Source organism: Mustela nivalis, assembly GCF_964662115.1.
Source record: "Mustela nivalis genome assembly, chromosome: 1".
NCBI classification, from domain to species: domain Eukaryota; kingdom Metazoa; phylum Chordata; class Mammalia; order Carnivora; family Mustelidae; genus Mustela; species Mustela nivalis.
The window spans coordinates 30,940,644-30,962,133 of NC_139020.1; positions in this window are offsets into that span (position 1 = coordinate 30,940,644).

A 21,490-nucleotide genomic window follows, 5' to 3' on the forward strand; every position below is an offset into this window, starting at 1 on the left:
ATTTTCTAACCCTTATTTCATGAATCACATTGCTCCTGCTCTTTAATTTTATAAATTTATAATCCTTGATTTTTCAATACTTTCTTTAAAGCATATTCTTTTCTGATTAATTCTAAATCTTATGAATATAAAATTATTTTTTCACCACATCCTAATAGTTTTCTTTTTATCCTGAAATGTATTCCCCCAACAAAATTCTCTCATTGGCTAACATTACCATATAACAAATGGTTCACAATGCCACCCAAACTCTTTATTCAGTCTCTAATTACAGAACTCTCAGAAGGCAAATTTGCCCTTTTCCTGAGGATTCCACACTCAATCTCCACTCCACTCTCCAAACATTTATTGATATCTTCAGTCATCCTCGTCTTCCTGCTAGTCTTAGAGCACAACATCTGCCCCCCCAACATTTTAATACAAGTATGTTTCATCTCAGCTTTCCACCGTGCCTTCATATTTTAATCTTTTTGTGTATTTTCTTTCTCTATTTCTATTTCCCTCTTTTCTTAATCTTTTTATGTGCAACTTTTTCCCATCCAATTTGCAGCAAGACTATTACTTTAAAAAGAAAAAACACTCCCCATCTTGGTACAAATTTACCATCTAGTTCACCTTCAAGCTCTTTTCTACCCTAAAGAGTAAAGTAAACTTTCTGATTTTATTTTCTGACCTCCTGTTTATGATTGAGCATTTATTATTTGATCTGGCTTTCTCTTCAATTCCACAACTTGATTTGGAATTAGGAATATGATTCCTAATCATCATATCAAAACAAATTTTAAAATACGTTCTAGACTTTCTCTCTATTGTATTTGATATTATCAAAGTCCCCTAAAACACTTACTCCTTCATATTAGGACACCAGACTACCCTGGGTCTCCTTATAACTTCCTAACTTCTCTCCCTAGCCCCTTCTTCTCCCTACTAGGTACTTTTGCCTACCCCTTAAATACTGGGATTCTCCCTCCTTCAGCCCATTACAATTATCAGAATTAATTTTCTCTTTTACTATCCATTCTCTTGTTTTCAGTTACCACCTATATGATTGTGGCTCCCAGTACAAGTCCAGCCCAGACTTCTAAGTTTCACATTTGTATATCAAACTGCTTCTAAGTTTCATATTCATGTGTGAATATGATGGTAAATATTTTAAATGAGTATTTCAAATGCATTTTTATATTCATTCCTTGTTATATATATATATATATATATATATATATATATATACACACACACACACATTAAGATATACATTAAATATTCATAATGTATCACAAATTATGCTAGACAACAGGTAAATGGTTGCTAAAGAAATATACTTAATCCTGTCTTACCCTCCTGGAAGTTACAATCTATGTCTAATATCAAACCTATCATTCTTTTCCAAAAATCATTTCTTTTCTTTTCTTTTTTAAGATTTTATTTGTTTATTTGACAGAGAGAGAGAGCACAAGCAGGGGGACTGAGAGAGGGAGAAGCATGTTCTCTTCCGAGCAGAAAGTTCCATGCCGGACTCGATCCCAGAACACTGGGATCATGGCCTGAGCCAAGTCAGATGCTCAGTCGGTTAGACTGAGCCACCCAGGTGCCCCAATCTGTTTCTTTTTTCAATTTGAACCTTTTCCCTAGAGAGTGAAGCATGAAAGTGGTTCCTCTCTCTTATTCCCCTCATCCAATGCAATCATTCACAAACTCTTGCCATATCAACATGATTGCTTTATGATTTGTTAACCTTTTATTTATGCCTACTACCACTCTCCTTATTCAGTCACCACTGGCCTGTTCTAATGTATCAATCTTATAATTCAGGTCTCTGACCTTCATTTTCTACCAAAAAAAAAAAAAAAGAAAGAAAGAAAGAAAAAGAAAAATCCCATGTCTAATAAACTGGCAAAATGGTTTATGAAAATGCAACTAAAATTTTGCCACTCATCTGTTCAAAAGTATTTTATGATTCTTTTTTTGATCAAAAGACAAATGTCAATGTCTCTGATATGACATTCAATGTCCTTCAAAACCTGGCCCTACTTAATTTCTGTGCTGAATTTTATACTATGTCAACCACGGTTGACATGAGATCCCCATGAGCACCATATTGTTTCTCACTTTGATATCTTCATAACTTGTGTTCTACAACATAGGTAAAAATTTGTCCAGAAAGCTTTTCCTGCCCCTCCAAATTTGAAATAGCTGCTTCTTCTCTGTGTATTCATAACACTGTTTGTCTATATTTATATTCACACGTACTCATAATACATTAAACTTATCTCTGTATAAGTCTATTATCCTAGTAGATGGTGAGGAGATTGAGGACAAAGGCTCTATTTTATTCACCTTTGCATCTCTAAAGCTAGAGTGCTTAGCGTGCACTGTTTAATAGGTTATGATTGAAGAAATGAGTACATGAATGTAATCAATCTTTCATAATATTATCTTCTCTATTATCTTATTTCCTTGAGTACATGAGCCATGCCCCATTTATCTTTATTTTTTAGTTCTTAGCACAGTGATTGGTACCTAGCAGATACTCAATAAATTCGTGTTCCATGAAAAGTTGTGGATAAGAATCAAAAGTGTTACATGACAACAGACATGATACTGAATAGAAAAGAAAACTTACCTCTACAAAAAGGAAAAGTAAAACACTGACAAAATGTAAGTAATTTTAGTTGAGATATTAATTATTTGAAGTCAGTATTCAATTATATTCTAAAAATAACTCCATTGTTCTGATTATAATGAAGAGAGCTAAATAAATCATGAATATATTTTCACTCAAATCAAAAAACTGAATTATAAAGTTGTTCTCTTGTTGGGGGGGAGGTCAGTTTTAGATAGATAGATAACTGTAACTATTAGGTACTTGGTTTCCTATAAGAAAACACTGGCAGATTCTATTGCCTCCAACTAGACATGTTCAATATTGTCAACACATATGCATTTGCCATGACAAACAACAATAAAGTTAAAGACAAAATTTGCACCAAAATATAACAACTCTTTGCAGCAACAGTGTACTCTTATAAGTTGAAGGCTTAGAAGTTGAAGGCTGCACATGGCTGAGATGATTCTGAAACTTAGAGGTGTGTTACTAGCTGCCACAGCACTGACAAACATAATAGCAATGTACTGATTCTCATCCCTGACATTTCCAAACAGTAGGTGATTGCCAGGATTGTATTTATTTTTTTTAAGGTTATTTATTTACTTATTTGACACAGAGAGAGAGAGAGAAAGCACAAGCAGAGGGAGCAGAAGAGGGAAAGGGGGAAGCAGGCTCCACACTGAGCAGCAAGCCCATATGGGGCTCGATCCCAAGACCCTGAGATCATGACCTGAGCTGAAGGTAGACGCTTAACTGACTGAATCACTCAGGCACCCCCAGGATTGTATCTCTGGTGACCAATTTATTTTAATCTAGGATATATTTAATAAAAGTAAAAAGGAAGAAATATTTTATTATATTCCTTTAAGCAGAACAAAGTAATTCAAATAAACCTCAAATGTTGAAAAGGAACCACATTAATTGTTCTAAATAGTATCAAATACAAGAAATGTGCTGTAAAGGGGGCCCCTGGGTGGCTCAGTCAGTTAAGCATCTGACTCTTGATTTTGGCTCAGGTCATGATCTCAGAGTCATGAAATTGAGGTCATGCTGGGCTAGTGCTGGGTATAGAGTCTGCTCAAGATTGTCTCTCTCCCTCTCCCTCTGCCTCTCTTCCCTCACTCTCTCTCTATGAAGAAAACTAACATAATTATTGGAAAACTAGCTCAGGAGTTGGAGGAACTAGGTTCTAAAACAGAATCTACCACTTTCTATGTCCGCTGACACGAATCAAATCCAGGTGTATTTCTGAGCCTCATTTTTTTTTCTTTGATGTAGAGTTGGACCAACAGCTTTCTCAAATATATTTTGAAATTCAAATTTCATAATTTTATGAGAATCTGGAAAGTATAATCTTTTCACTACACTCCACGGCATGTGAAAAGACATGATGTGAGGAGAAAAAGATGAAGAGAAAAAGAAAAGGTGAAATGTCATTATAAACCTGCTCAATAAAGCATTAGAGTGATCATGTGTATTTTTCTTCCCCTCATCAGGTCAAGGGAAGAGCTGATCTGCACTACTTTCATCTCCGTGTGAATAAGTATGTAACCTAGTCAAGAACTAGAGATATGATATTAGTGGTAGGCTTAAAAGTGAAAAGGTAGTATTAGCTACCATCAGCACCATGAAGTCTCAGGAAAAGAATTCTGAACCTCCTGCCAGTCTGTTCTTTCTCAGCCCTATGACTTGCACCTGCCAAGAAGTAAGAAAGTTGTGCTTATCCCAAGTGTGATACAGAACTATTAAAAGAGCATTAAGCAGGAGAACTTTTTCATTTCATTGACTCAAAGATTGTCTGATATTGAAAGATAGGCATACATAATCATGGAATGAGTGGGCTGGGTGAGAGCTGACTAGTGGCTTAGAGTAAATTCAGCAAGATGAAGAGAACTAATCCTGCACATATTTTTAAGGTATAATATGCCCTTTATTCCCAATTTGTCCCATCAACCCTTAAGCCTTTTCCATCCTTCTCTGCTCTATCCAAAGTTTGGAGCCTAGTCATCCCTATTGTATCATCCATGCTTCCTTCCCAGTGTCTTACAGGTGGGTTCGGCCAAAAGGAGATGCTGGTAGGAAACTGGAAAGTGTGAGGTTTTTTCTTCCTCCCACGCCCCAATAACTTCTTATTTCAGGCTTAAATTTCTGAGGGTATCTCCATTTCTCCATTACTATGGTTCCTTCTACGTGGGCTCTACTCCACCTTCTCAGGTCTTCCCAACTCTGATAACTTCCATATCTCTCTTTATCCCTAATTATCTCTTTAGTAGGGATAGTAATGGCTCCCTACTGTTGTTAGTCTCTGGTTGTCTCACCATCCCTTGTTTGTTCTACTTACATCACAGCAAGTAGTGCCTTCACTGAAATATTTTTGTTTGAACCTTTTGGGATGAATTCTATTTCCTCTGGCAACTTTGAATAAATCAGCAGCCAGAGATTATTAATGCGCTAGATGTGGGCAAGTGAGGAAAAGTGGAATCAAGGTTGACTCACATTTCAGGCTTAACCAACTGGGTGCATGGTGATTGCATTTAATGCAGTGAAGGGGGCTGGGAATAAATGATTCATTTGTGAAACCAAAATACCATCACACAACAGTATATATGTCACTAGCATGTACCAAATGCATGCTAATATAAGCCCAGGAGGCTGACAGCTGAAGCCCATGGCATCCAGGTTCATACTAAATTTCAGAGGAATCCTGATATAACCTTTATATGATTACAGTGCCATATATTTGTAAGTGTAATTTTTTGTTTTAATGTTTCATTGTTTTCACAGGATCTGAACAATATTAGAAAGCACACACATTAAAAAGAAAACACCAAACAAAATTTAATTTCAATCACATAAACTTTAGAAAGACATATTTCTATCACATTAAGTAGAATAAGGGGAAGTGTAAAATTATTGCCAGACATAAAGTTTGAGAAGGTCAGATACATCTTTACTGGGAAAGGATTTAGTTCACTAAGAATCTGAAATCCTTATATCTCTGAAATAATAATGAGCAAAATAGGGTCTTATTATTTCTAGCTAAAATACTTAACTACAGTCAGCAGTTAGGACTAAGAATTCTTGGAAATATGTACCCTAATTCCCAAGGGACAGGAACATAATTATCAAGGATTTCTCATCACAATGTTACATGATTTAAAGAAACACCATAGAGAACAGTGTTTGTGTGTGTTTGTGTGTATATGTTGCATAGTCTAACTACTCCTACTTATTTGTCTGCTTAAATCTTTGTTGAAATAATTTTGTCAGCCCTAATTTTTTTGGACATTGTTTAAAATTATCTACATTTCCTAGCATTTGAAATAAACTTGGTTTATTAATAAACATTATTCTTGGTATCTTTTTGTGTCAATATTTACATAAATAGGGTTAAGAAAAATTATAGGATGGTAGTGAAAAAATTTTGTACTAAAGAAACTTTAAAGGATTAATCATCTTCTAGTTACTAAAAACTGAATTCTTGTATCTTAACCAATTTCTAAGCTTTCAACATAAAGTTTGCCATCAAATTAATATTCAATCAAAATTCCAGTCTAGCTTTGAAAGCTGGGCATTGACTTAGAGCCCTGTGTTATCTTGGGAAATGGTCTTAAAGACTTGGAGAATGTATGAAAATCAATTGCTAGCCATATCATAGCTACTGATCCTTTAGCCCTTATCCTTCCACAAAAGGGAGAGAAAGGATCCCAAGCATAGTCCCCACTGAGCATGGAGCACTACGTGGGCTTCGGGATCCTAGAACCATGACATCATGACCTGAACTGAAATCAAGAGTCGGATGCTGAACCAGCTCAGCCACCAGGCACCCAGCAATTTGACATATTTTAAAACTTTAACCAGCAAGAAGTATCTGAGAGAGTAAATTTAAGGATCTTTTAAATTTTTTTCTCCTGCTTTATTCAAAATTAAAAAAAAAATGATACCAAAATGTAAGAATAAATCTGCACAGAAAATAGAATTCTTCTGCACTTCAGACTAATGCCTTATTGTTTGAAGGCCCAGCTTGGTCAGTAATGGTCCTTTGGAGGAAAGCTTAGTATTTTCCCAGTTAAAGGCAGTGCCATCAGAAGCTTTACTTCATTTTTTTACCCTTCGAATTTTGTGACTGTGCTTGGGCTTCTCTGAGATGCTTAATGACAGGTGTGACTAGGAGAAGTAATTACAAATAGTGACTAGAAGTTTAAGACTTTGGGGATAAAAGTGAATGAAATGAACATGAAAGTTCTAGTGATGAAGTTAACTTCTGACAAGCACAACATGCTCATTATGGAAATCTGAAATAGAATAGAGATCTGAAAAGTAAGTTTGAAATGAAAGACCATAAGTTGATCATTGACCTCTTTACTATGGAGACTAAAGGCACAACCTGTGTTGAAAGCATTTGTGATTCGGAAGGCTAATTATTCACACCCCTACAATTTCATTCTATTTGATGTCTAAGCTCCTTGTACAATTCTGATGGACGGTGCAGTTTTCTCTGGCATCGAGGTTGTGCAGATGATTGCTCACACGGTCTGGAAATTCTAAGTGGAACACTCAAATTATTTAATTTTATCCTAGTCCTTCAGAGGTGAAGAAGGCCTAAATAAAGAATGACAAAGAGCACTTCCAAATATCTATGGACTTTCCTCTTGGTTGGTCCTTTGACAGCACTGAAAATCTAATTAAATTGTAAACATCTGAAGGGCAAAGATCATATTTTATATACTGTATCTAGAATAGCTTCTAGTTTTGTGCCTCACAAATAATGGCTTTAAAATACACATACAGAATGAGTAACTAGCAAGGTCACAGATTCCTTGGAAGAAAATTTAAGAAGGAATTGAGTGAGCATATCTGAACATAAACTTTCCAAAAAAATGAGTTTTAATTATTTTAAAACAAAACTGTTTTATCAATCTTGAATTTGCCAAGGACAGGGTTACCTTTCACTTCTTGTTTTGCTTAAGTCCATAAAATTATGAGTATTTCCATACTAATCATTTCTCATTGATGCAAACTAATAAGAACAGAGAACATCAAATTTAATTTTTCCATAGAAATTATATATATATATAATTTTGTTGTTTTTGGATATATATCCAAAAACAACAAAATAGACGGGAGAGTAATAACACTTCAACAATGGTCTCTTTTGGCTGGGAACAGTTGGATAATTCCCAGGCAGCAAATCTACTGACCTTAAACTTTAGTTTTTTATGGCACATCCCATTTCATAGCTCATCTGAAATCACTCTCATTTTTCAGTCTAAGTATTCTGTTTCTTTCTGGAAAGCGGTTGTTTTGCCACTAGCACCCACCCATCCTTCTCTTTGCATTGATAACTAAAATTTTCTCTAGCAACTGACATGCTTCCCACTTTTAATCCGTGTGCTTAGATGAGGTTTCGTCTCTAGTTCCAAAGGTATAGAATGTAAATCAAGCCTGGTTAGTCAGTCCATCACATTTCAAGTCTTCATTTCTTGGTCCAAGTACGTGATCATATCCAAGCCACTGGAACGTGGTTTTGAAAATAGTTTGGGAAAATATAGCCTGAGCCCTCAATAAACCAATTCTGCAGACACTACAAAACTCATACCCAAGAATCACCAAGTTCTGATCACATTATTTGACCTATGATTCCAGTTGTCACTGAAATTAGAGCTGCCCTAACCTTTTCCAATTTTATAAACCATAAATTTCCTTTTATGTTTTAATTCAAGCTAAGTTATATTTTTGGTCAGTTATACCTCAAAGTGCTCTGACACTGCCTTACTCGAAGGTATCATGGCATGTAGTTGTTGCTTCTAACCAGTGTCAACAACCAATGCTAGCTTCAGGCATGGTTGGATAGCTCTAATTTTCTGAGTGAAGAATCTCTCAGAATGGTGCTCTATTTGTTATGCCCCTTGTGAACAAGATCTGGACATGAGACGGCATGTAATTTTGGCTGCCTGCCAAATTACAACTAGATGAGAAATAGCCCCTTTATTTTAGTGTTAATAATACTTTTTCATCGGTGACAAATTTATCTATTATCTTCAGCATAAGAGGTAGTAAGAGTGATTGAATTGTTGGTGGTTCCCCAAAATAGCTGTTTTAGAAGACCTAAGTTGGCTGGAAGTTGCAGGCTTTCCAGAAATAAAGTCAGCACATGAGAATTCAGCTGGAGGAGACTATACCCACAGAAGAGGATGTAGAGCAAGTGACATTCAACATCCCCTCTCAACACAATGTCCATGAATATGATTATGGGTAACTGCAAGAGGGGACACTTATTAATATCCATTTTGCACCAAGCATGCCAAATTAACACTTACTCTTTAGAGCTTCCAAAAATCCACAAGGTTATATATTCCTCTACTTGAAATCAAGATTCTACCTGCCAGAAAGTTCTACTCAGAAATACTTCTAAGGCCTGGAAAAACTGAGGATAGAACCAGTGTGCAGTCCACTTATGTAGCACTAAATTCAGCCAGGCTCAGAGACTGCCAAGCATGAAGCAGATTTTCAGAGAACTGCAAGTTTTTGGCTCTGATGTGTATGTCTGAGAACTGAGATTAGACATGGAAGTTGAGGTGGAACTAACCCATGGGTTTTAAAACATGGAGCCAGGTGTTATGAAAGACAGTTTGGTAAAAAGTTTAAGAACAACACCATTCAAAAGAAAAATCAATCCAAAGACTAGATAGTAAGACCAAGCTAGATTTGAAGTTATAGAAATGCAAGAGGAACCATCACGATGTAGAATAGAGAGCTGGTAAGGCAGAGATAGTGGAAGGCAGATCTTTAAGTCTCTTAAATATGGATGCAGACAATATGGAGAATTTGAGACTGCATCTATGCTCTTGGAGCAGTAGAAAGTTTGCACAATTATTCTTCCTTTTGGATTAGAATTAGAGTCACAATAGTAGTTTATCTCACAGCCCTCCTATAGTTTGTGAAAAATAAGTGTACCCACAGTAAAAGCAGAAGCATATGAGGAGATATGCTTCCCACAAAATGAGCCATTTAGCCTCTCTCTGAAGGGTTAATAGTTGAATAGTAGCATACCCACTGCTATTATATATTACTAATTTGCAAGTGTTGTGATTGCTATCAGAAATATTTCATTCACATCTTCCATTCAGCAGTCCATGGTGAAATGGAAAAAAATAACAGCAATATAATGAGTTGTCAGAGAGATGAATATTGAATTTAAAGGATAATGAAGGATTCTGGGATGATGTTCTGCCTATATTTTAGTCTTACTGTGTCTTTTTTTCTTTTTTCTTTTTTTTGTAGAAATACTAGTTGTTGCCAAAATAGTCCTTGCTGTGCAAAATAAAACTGATAACCTTGTAGTGGTTATCAATGTTTATGTACACACACACATAAGCTCACACCACAAACACATATGCTGTAAACTTCAAATATATCCTAGAAAACTCAATGGCATCACAGGAAAAAAAAAAAAAAAGGTACAGAACTAGAGGACTGAATTATTCTATGTGAAGTCAGAAAAAATGTTTTGAAGTAAAATTACCAGTCATCTGGGAAGTAGGAAACAAAACAATTGTTTGAAACAGATTCCTCCAAATCAAGTGAAATAAATCTCTGCCGACCCCCCAAGGATGACATAATATATATTGAAACCAGTGTTGCATAAACAATATATTCAATTGGCAGGCTGTGAATACATTTACAAAGTTATTGATGACCTTTCATCATGATTTTCTAACTTTGTTTTGCTCTACCACTCCTGAGTTATAAGCTCATCTATAACCCATTGAAAAAAAAAATGATATATAGAGAGTCAGTAAACAAATGATGTATTTCTAGTCAGTCTAGTTGGTAAGCTGCAATATCTCTATATACTACTTTTTACATAAATGTACAATACAGGCCATGTCAGGCACCCTCACTTTATAAATATATTATTTTAATACCACATCTACTGGCCTTTGATTTATAAATATTTTTAAGGTATAATGATTTGAGAATTGACAAAATGAACATAAAACATTAAATAATATTTTCCAATACCATAGAATTTTATTTTCATACCAACTACTAAGTGACATTAATCTAAAAGATTCTACTGACTCTGTCTTAAACATGAGGAAGAAATGGGAAAATCAATTTTTTCCTTAGCCAGATGTTTTTGATTCATGTACACAAGCTCATATTTTTTTTGTAACATTCAGTTACTTTATTATAAAAATTGAAATTTTAAAATTTAATTTTTGATACTCTTTAATACTAGAAAATAAGGTGTTCAGAAAATGATGAGAATATGTAGACATAGGAGCCAGACTGAAGGAGTTCCCAATAGCCAAATTAGGGCAATTTGAACAGGATAAATACTGAAAGTAAATAGTGATTGTAAAGGATTATAACGCTTACAATAATATAACTATCCTTGGATCCAATTAAAGTAAATATGATAGATTATAGACAGATAGATGATAGACAGACAGGAACTGTGCTTCCTTATTTAATTATGATTTACAAATGCAGAAAAATGTTAACAGAAAATCACTATTTGGTAATTTGAATTTATGATTCAGAATTGTAACAAGTCTAAAATTAGTGGTTAAAACAAAATGAGAGAAAATATTTGCATAATCCCAAAATACTTCTTGACAAAATGCTTTTAAATTACAATGGGAAAAAATAACTTTACAGAAGAGAAACCAGGTATACCATAAACAACTGGCCAAAATTAACATTACCAGTAACAGGACATACTGCTATTATGAACCACTCAGATAAGAAATAGTGAGAACAGTAAACATCACTTCTTGTGGTATTATTGCAAAAAATATATATAACATGATTTTCAACATGAGGAAAACTCACTCTGGTAAAAACTGAGGGACATTCAACAAAATGTATTTCCAGTACTCTTCAGAAGTGAAAAATGTCATAAAGACAAAGACTGAAAAAATGTCACAGATGGGGGAAAACTAAGGTGACAACAACTAAATGCAATTTGTGACTCAGATTAGACCTTGAATCAGAAATAGGATCATTTTTGTAACAGCCGGATAAATATGAATGAGGTCTGTAGGGGATTCTTTGTACTCGTTCTGTAACTTTGGGTTAGCTGGTTTCAAATTGGAAAGAAAATAAACGTGATTTGCTTTTCTGTAAGTAAGTTTTTAAGAAAATTAATAGAGAAGTCCCTAGTGAAGACAGGGATAAGAATTTGAGGTGACGGGCGGGGGGGGGGGGGGGGACAGAGCAACTGTATCAGTTGGGGCATGGCAGGCCCTGCCTATTCCCCAGCCTCTGCCGCTTCCCATCTCTACCAAGCTGAGGCCAATTAATCCTAATCTACAAATTCCCCTAGGCCACATCTGTAGAACCAAACCCTATTTTAGACAAGAAGGTGGTACAGAACTCCAAGTCAGTACAACCAATTTTAGCAACACACCAATCGTGCTGCTAGTCCAGTCCTGATCCTGTAAGAAGACTCTTCCCTTGGCCCACCAAACTCCAGGTGACCATTTTGGTTCTTTGGTGCCTTCAGGGGTATAGTTCTACCTCCTTCTTGCACTGTCACCCACTTCTTAATGACAGACTTCCCAGATGCCGACTATTTGCCAGCATGTTTGGGCAGACCTGATAGCGCTGCTCTCCCTGTGGCTTTTGCCACTGCCATTCCTTTGCATTCACTCTCACCACAAACCAGCCCCGTCTGTTACTCCTCATCTATCACTCAAAACGCACGGAGGCTTGCCATCATAAACTTCCTGTAGCTACATTCGCTTTTCCCATGTTTTTCCCCGCAACTGGGACTGCGGTGACTATGTACGGCGCCCAGTCAAGTTTTAATGCTTCACCTGCTGCCTTCATATAGGGGCTGCGGTTCTTCCTCCCTGTAAAAAATGCCCAAGACATGCAACACCCAAGAAAGGACAACAATTCAGGACTGCAACAACTCATGACTACTCCTGACGAGTAGTGTGTCCTGACAGGTGGAGTAGCCATTCTGATAGTCAGAGAGGAGGGACGGACTCTGTTGACGGGAACTTTCAGCATTATGTTTCATAACCACAAAATGAAGCAAATGGTTGCTGTTAGTGGAGCGGGAACTACAATTAGGTACCTCGGGACACAGAATCAGGAGCACAAAGTGACAATTCTTCTCTCCATCCTCAAAGAAAGATCTATGCTTTTCCAGATAGAAATTGTATCCAGTGATGAATTCAACCTTCTCTGTTGGAACTAATAGTGAGCCACTTGAACATAACACACAGTAATTTGTACTTTTTCTGAACTGCAGCCCCTACGATGTACATAAACTGAACTGACTGCCCATCCTCTGCATCTCAGCATGATTTCATTGTCCTCTGATACACAGTGTGTGTGTAGCAACTCTTGTTAGGGATGTAAGGGGCAGCATGTTGTGCAGAAACACTTTCCTGCAATTCTGAGACTCAGCTACTTGCTCTGGAGGTATTTGGAAATTAGAAAATTGAGATTTTCTCATCATACATATCTTATGAATAGCAAGAACCTTGTATTTGGTTGTTCTTTTTTCCTTATTTTTATAAATCAATATTTTGAAAAACTGACTTAATTTATCCAGGGTAAAAGGTCAATAATCTTTTTTTTAAAATTTCTTTTCAGTGTACCAGAATTCGTAGTTTATGCACCACACCCAGTGCTCCATGCAATCCGTGCCCTCCATAATACCCACCACCAGGCTCACCCAACCTCCCACCCTCCGCCCCTCCAAAACCCTCAGATTGTTTTAAAGAGTTCACAGTCTCTCATGGTTCATCTTCCCCTCCAATTTCCCCCAACTCCCTTCTCTTCTCCATCTCCCCATGTCTTCTGTGTTATTTCTTATGCTCCACAAATAAGTGAAACCAAAGTCAATAATCTTGAGAGAAGCTTTAACCTATGCTGCTGCACTGTTTAATACAGTAGCCACCAGTCATACATTGTTATTTAAATTAAAAATTAAAATACTTAAAATGAGATAAAATTATAAGTTTAATTCCTCTGTTACACCAGCCACATTTTAAATACTCAATAGCGACATGCAGCTAGTGGTTACCATACTGTCAGTGCATTTCCATCATTGCTGCAAGTTCTATTGGACAACACTGTAAATCCAGAGAAGAAAGAAATCCAGTGATTTTTTTTTTGATGGTGATATGTATGAAATATTTAAATGATGTCAAAAAGAAATGGTTAACTCTCAAAAGCCTTTGGTAGCATCAGAGTTAGAAGCAAGCAATGCTACAGAATACTAAAGACCATTTTTCCATAATAAAAATATTCATGTCCTTATATATTGAATTAAGCTAAATTTCTATGCAATGTCATATATTACTATGAAATGGTTTCCTCTGCAATGACTCCGCAATGAGTTAAAGCATATCTTTTGCTATAAGTTTTAAACATCTAATCACAATTTTTTCCTGATTCATTAGCAGCCTACAGTAGCTTGAAAATATAAGGTGCCTATGTTACAAAATCACGCTATAACATGTAATGTCCCATTTAGAAAAATACATCTAGAGTCTGTTTCATGCGAATGTACATGGGCCAATTTTCAATTCTTTTCAAGTATTGAATCCCATATAGCACTGAATTAAACCAGATCTAATGATGTAATAACTATAATATCTATTCAGATGATTTTAATCTGTGGAAAAAATTTGTTTTGTACATATAGCTTAAAATGTTCAACACACTGGAGATGTCAAGTAAAGCAATTAAAATAAATGTAAGGCTACAAATTTAAAAATATGTATGTATAATTATGTCATGATTATATACTGGAAAAAATAATTTTGATTCTTCTTCTCACCTAATTTTAGTTTTGGGGGAAAAAAATTATGCCAGGTAATCTCCTGGGTTGAGAATCACAGAGGTGAATAACACAAAAATGTCTTTTGAGAAATTTACCATCTGTTGAGAGAGGCAAGCAAATGGGATGTTTAGTTTGTCTGTTCAGTGATGCTGGTAGTCCATCTACACGTCTGGCTAACTACTCAGGCTAAGAGTTTGCATATTTTGACTAGCTGCAGTTGTCAAGTTATGCTAAGAGTTGACCAGTAATGCCTAGTATGTCACATCTCAACTGAAAATACTTGCTAAAAGAGGAAAATGACAGAATTTTCATAGGCCTTAGCCTTACCATATGCTCTAGCTTCAAAACTTTCCATTTATATTTCTTTGTCATTACAACAGTAACCTTTTTTTTTTAAGATTTTATTTATTTATTTGTCAGAGAGAGTGAGCACAGGCAGACAGAGGCAGAGGCAGAGGCAGAGGCAGAGGGAGAAGCAGGCTCCCCGCTGAGCAAGTAGCCCTATGTGGGACTCCATCCCAGGACGCTGGGATCATGACCTGAGCCAAAGGCAGCCGCTTAACCAACTGAGCCATCCTGGCATCCCACAACAGTAACCTTTTTATAAGCTGAGTATTTTAAAGGAGATTTAAAAAAATATCCCAATAACAGTTTTTCTTTACATTTTAATTATTTCATGTATCTCATAGATGGTTCATTTATGTTTTCACTGATGTTTAGCCTGATGGAATACCTTTCAAGTAGAATTAGTATCTTCCTCCTTAATATTTTGTTTCAACTTACACATATCACAGTAGTAGTATTCTGTATTGTGTTTATGTATTTAGATGCTTATTTCCCACACTAGATAATAATGTCTCATGGTAAAGAATTATGTCTCAGTGCTTTTGTCCCTTCAAGTTTGTCTGTCAGTCCTACATCTTTGGTGAATGAATAAATAAATGAGTGAATGAACTGCTACAAATAACTGTTAATTATTTCTTTTAGATAACTCCTTAGAAAATCTTCACTCCCTCACCTGACTACACTAGACATCCCTGTCTTCTTTGCTGTTTTTCTTATAATTAACACTCATACACAGTTAGGAATTTACTAATATTTGTTTCCTACCTTGAAAATAGGACCTTGAAAGCACAGATAACACCTGTTGGAGGGACCAGAAAACTAAAGTTATTATGTACAAAGTAGAAGTAAATAATAAGAAAAGAGCAAAAAGACCACAACTGGGAGGTGGGTTGGAAACTCACAAGTCAGAGTAATATTTATAGTTTTGAATATATAAGACTACATTCAAGGTGTGAAAAGAGAGGATCAAAGGACAAGTGCCAGAGGCTTGAGTAACAGCTGCATTTAAGGATTGGGAAAAGGAAAAAAATGAAGGAAACTAGTAGTAGTAGTGGCTAGAGGTAAGAGAATCAGAAAATGCAGAGTCACGGAAAGCAAGGAAAAGAAAATAGTTCAAGGAATAAAGGTTTAATGATACCACATGCCACAGACAGGTCAAGTAGCACTGAAGAAAGGTAATTAAATTTGAAGGTTGTGGAAGACATCTGAGAAATTAATTTCAACACAGAAGTAGAAGTTTAACCACATACAGTGAGATTTATAAGAGGATGGGACTTAAGTAGTTTTAGAGCACCTATCATCGGATTTGAGCAAAGAATGGAATCTAAACATTACAGTACACATTATGTAGCACTTTACTATTTAGTAAGAAATTAGATCAAAGTTTCCCCAAAAAAAGGCACTGGACTGAATATGCCCAGTCTGGTTGTGGATAGCAACGGGGGTGTTGGTAATGTTTACAGTATTTCTAATGTCACAGGCACGATACTTATTTCCCTTATTCTGTGATCCCTCTATGAGACAGAAGAGAACTTTACTATTGAACTTAATGAGTTATTTTTGCATCAAGAAAGAGCATATTACATATGTTCCAGGAGAGAATAAAAATTCTAATATTTTGCAAATATGTACTTAATTAAAAGCAATATAGGATATAAGATACAAAGAACTGAAAAGTCTGAAATTTATTTGTAAATAGTCTTTTTATTTCCCCTGAATAAAGATTATATTTTAAAAAACTAATATATTATCTTGGAAATATAAGATAAAAATAAACAATTTCAAATATGTATATTTTAAAAGTACATACATGGCCAGGTTTTTTTAAAATTATTTTTAATTTTATTTATTTGACAGACAGAGATCACAAGTAGGCAGAGAGGCAGGCAAAGAGAGAGAGAGAGTGGGAGTGGGGGGAGGAAGCAAGCTCCCCGTTGAGCAGAGAGCCCGATGTGGGGCTCGATCCCAGGACCCTGGGATCATGACCTGAGCCAAAGGCAGAGGCTTTAACCCACTGAGCCACCCAGGTGCCCCCATGCCCAGTTTTTAAAGTGAAAATAAAAATATATTTTGTATATTCAGTAGACATTATTCATTCATTTAAGGATTTATTACAAGCTTGCTTTGTGCTGGGCATTGTTCTAGGTACTTAGACTGTATCAATGAACAAAAAAACAAGATCCCGGGGCGCCTGGGTGGCTCAGTGGGTTAAAGCCTCTGCTTTTGGCTCAGGTCATGGTCTCAGGGTCCCGGGATTAAGCCCTGCATCAGGATCTCTGCTCGGCAGGGAACCTGCTTCCTCCCTCTCTCTCTGCCTGCCTCTTTTATTTATTCAAATGAATAAATAAAATCTTTAAAAAAAATCCTATTCGTATAGAGTTTATTTCCCAGGGAAACAAAGTCAAGAAGTTAGCACAACAAAAAGCAATTATATATTATAGAAGAAGGTGGCAAAGCTATAGATGAAAGAAAAATTAGACCAGAGTATGGAAAATAGGGTAGGAAGGCAGAGTGTCATCTTAACTCAGGGTAGGTATCATGGGGAGGTGAACATGGGCCAAGACTTAACGGTTACAAGGAAGGTAAGCCAACAGAATAGCTGGAGAAGAACATCCCTAGCTGGAGAAGAACATCCCAGGTAAAGGAGACAAAAGTCTTGTGAAGTTCAAGAAATGGCAGGAAGACCTGTGTAGTAGAAGCAGGGTGCAAGGAGAGACTGGCGGGAAGGGACAGGAGGTCAGAGAGGTCCTGGAAATTTGGGGAGTGTGATCAAGTCCATGAAGACCTTTATAAGGACGTTGGTTTTATCAGAAACATAATCAAGCCTCCCTCTCTTTCACTGGCTCCTATCAAGACCCCCCAAATTGAGTTGGAGACACAGTAAGTTTGGGTTTAATGGATATATTTACATATGTTCCAGTCTCTTCTGCATATAAGAATGGTATTCAGGAATACTTCTGCCCCACAACTGCGGAAAGCTGGCCCACCATGCTTTGAAATAGCAGGCTATATCATAACATGAAAGTGTGCTTAGGTTCCAGGAGGTGAGATAACATTTGAAATATATGAAGCTAGAGGCTAATCTATAAGGTTAGTCTTACAGCTCAGATACGAAAGAAAGCAGTTTTCTCAAACCTGAAAACAATCTTAGAAAATTATATGCAGGGGTGCCTGGGTGGCTCAGTGGGTTAAAGCCTCTGCCTTCTACTCAGGTCATGATCCCAGGGTCCTGGGATCGAGCCCCACATTGGGCTCTCTGCTCAGCAGGGAGCCTGCTTCCTCCTCTCTCTCTCTCTGCCTGCTTGTGATGTCTGTCAAACAAATAAATAAATAAATCTTTAAAAAAAAAAAAGAAAGAAAGAAAATTATATGCAATTACCAGTAAATAATTGTGAAACTGAAAGAAAAAAAAATTAAAATAATAATAAAAACCAAAATTCTGCCATACAAAAGACTAAATTAACTTTTTAGTTGTTCTATAAAACACGGTAGTATAAGATTACTCTCATATGAAGAGATAAAAGAATATGCAGCCAAAATACAGGGGGAAATATATTCAGTAGTTAATAAAATCACATGGGATTTTTTCTTTCAGATGTCATTATACTTATTTTTTAATTTAAATTCAATTAATTTACACATAAGGGTATTATTAGTTTCAGAGGTAGAGGTCAGAGTTTCATTAGTCTCGTATAAAAGCCATTACATCATGTGCCCTCCTTAATGTCCATTACCCAGTTACCCTGTCCCTACCCTTCAGGCAACCCTCAGTTTGTTTCCTAGGATTAAGAGTCTCTTATGGTTTCTCTCTCTCTCTCTCTCTGATTTCATCTTGTTTTAGTTTTTCTAATTTGGTGATATATTACAGTATTGTCAGATTTTTTGCACTTTATAATTTGGTTATGATTTTTTCCCATTTATATTAACTTCTGAAGACAAATCTTTTCTTGTTACTGTTTTGCTTTTGTTGTTGCTGTTTGTTTTAAGAGAGCCATGTTTTTTTTATAAGCTTCAATCCTCAAATCCCTGAATCTATCCTTGCTTTGAGTAAAATGGAGAGGCATTTTAGGATTATAGCCCTTGAAGAGTAGGTATCAACAGAAAACCCATGAGGGAGCAAGGAAGAACTCAGGACAGCTCTAACTTTAAAGAACAGGGGAGGAAGAGAACAGGAGGAAGCAGCAAAAATCTGGGAGCCACCAGAAAGAGAAGAGGAAAAACAGGAGAGGGCTTTGTACTGGAATTCAAGTGCAAAAAATGCATAAAATAGGCAGTGAGAAACTGTGTTCCTTAATGGACTTAATTTCAAGTGAATCAACAACATGGTGTAGGGAGAGGTTTTTTTTTTTTTTTTAATATTTCTGATAGACAAAATGTCTAATGTTTAAATTGATTTTACATTTTCCCTTTTTTTTAATATATTTTCACCATGGTGTTTTCAAAATTATCTTATGGGTTCACATATATGCTTTCCTTATTTGGCTACGAGCTCCCTGAAGAAAGAGACATAGCATCTTCAATTTGTATCCTTGGCATGTAGTTGGATGCTTGGAACAATAGCTCTTCATTCATGTTCAGTGAGTGAGTAAAGGGGTAAAAGAAAGCAAAAATATTAGGTTTCCCATTGCAACTAAGGGTCCATCCTAAAAAGAAACAGTTTCTAGAAATAATGATTCACACTTTACCAATTTCATAAGTCAGGAGACAGGAAAACTGAACAGTAAAGCATTCACACTGAAAATGCCAATAAATGCATTTTATTAAAATGTCCCTTTCTTCTTGTTGAGTGTTAATTTTGTGAGTGTACTGGATCAGGAGTGAGGAAAAAGGAGCTAGTCAGGTAGATAGCAAGTAGCCTTTAGAGGATTAAAGAAACTTACTTTTTCAGGAAGTTCCTTTGTGTCTCAGATGCAGATCTCCTGTTCCTTTTTTTTTGGAAAGGGGGAGTGGCTGTTACATGAAGAAGCTTGGAGGCCTCCACTAAAGCTACATTTTACCCTATGAGCTTTCTCATCTCCTCCAGTTCCATTGGTTACTTTTTCCTGATGATACCTTTTTTGCTACATATTCGATTTTAAGGTCACCTTTCTTACATTTCTCTTTAAAGTCAAAGGTCCTTTCTACTTCAGTTTCAAACACTATTCTCAATTGCTTACATCTAAGATTTACTGAAAGTCTGTCCTCAGAGGACTAAGAGAATTGTAATCTTCACATACAGATGCTAATGCATTAAACACAGACTTTTAAATGTATTTTAAAGATTACTTAGTCTCATTTCTGGGTATTTGGCTTCCTCATTATGTCCACAATTGCATTTGTCATACCCATGTGTAGATATAGTGTGACTTGCAGGAGGTCAGAGAGTAAGTCTTGTTCCTTATTTTCAGAGTCCTCAATGCAGGTTATGAATATGTAGCTATTTAATCATAAATTCACAACTTTTCAATTACTACCTGGGTCACCTCAGCAAATTTTTTTAACCTCTATGCAGTTTAGATTCAATACTGAAATACAGATATCAGCTAGACTAACCATGTAATTTATTTTCCAATAAGAGACACTATTGTGAATGGTAGAGAATGTTAATAATAATTTTACTTTGGGAAAATAGGTGTAAATCTGGACCATTCAAAAGAATCCAGGACATATGGTTATTCTACTAATAATAGTACCTAACATTATTAAATGAGAAATACACGAAAAAGGATGTAGACTTAGAACACAAAACTGTAAATCTTCAATAAATGTTAGATTACTGTTATTAATACTGTTTTCATGGTGTTTTTGACCTAGGAAAACCCTTGAGACACTTTTGGTCTGCAGTAGGTGTCTCCCTACCAAGAAATTAAACCAGCCAGAAGAGTGTAGTTGTTACCCACTCTTGCTTCTTTTATATTTTCTTTTGAGTACATTCTAAAGTTAAACCATTCTCACCATCATGCATTTTTGTAATCTGGCTGCAATAAATGAAATATTTCGCTGACTTGAGCATTTGTTTAGTAGAATCCCATCCTCAGTAGCGATTCAGAAGAGCTGATCAATTTTTTGAATGAGCCCTGAAGGATTATTTTGAAACTGGTCCCAGTCTCATTTGTAAGACAGAATCACTTGAATACCTTTAATTTCTCCTCCTAAGTATAATTTCCCAGCTCTTCCATTTATGTGGCTCTCCCATGAATCCTACACAAAGTTCATTTAACTCCTTCAGGAGCCTCAAATTGGACACTGTCCTCTAATAAAGATAAAATGTTGAGTATAGTAAGAAGATAACATTGAAATTATTGCATGCTAATCTGGCATTCTAGTAAAACATTTTTGCACGTATATTTAATGTCACCCTTGATTTGTTACTTTCTGAAAAAACAAACATAGCCTCTGTCTCCTAGGAGCTTACAATTAAAAAAAAAAAAAAAAACACTTCTTCAAGCCATAAGATTTTTATGGTGGTGTAGATATTAGACTTAGAGTTCCACAAGGACCAAAACCAGTGAGTGTATAGCCAGCTCCTAGCAGAGGGCTTGTCACACCATAGATTGCTAGCAAATTATTAGCTGAATAGATGAATGATTAGATGAATGAATGAATACATGAAGACAGACATCAATGAGGGACCACTCAGTAAATGAAGTGAATCACATATTAAAAGTATGTACGAATAAAAATATCAAACACTAACATCTGTTTACCCATTTACTTGGGGAATAGTTATTGAAATCTCTTCTTCT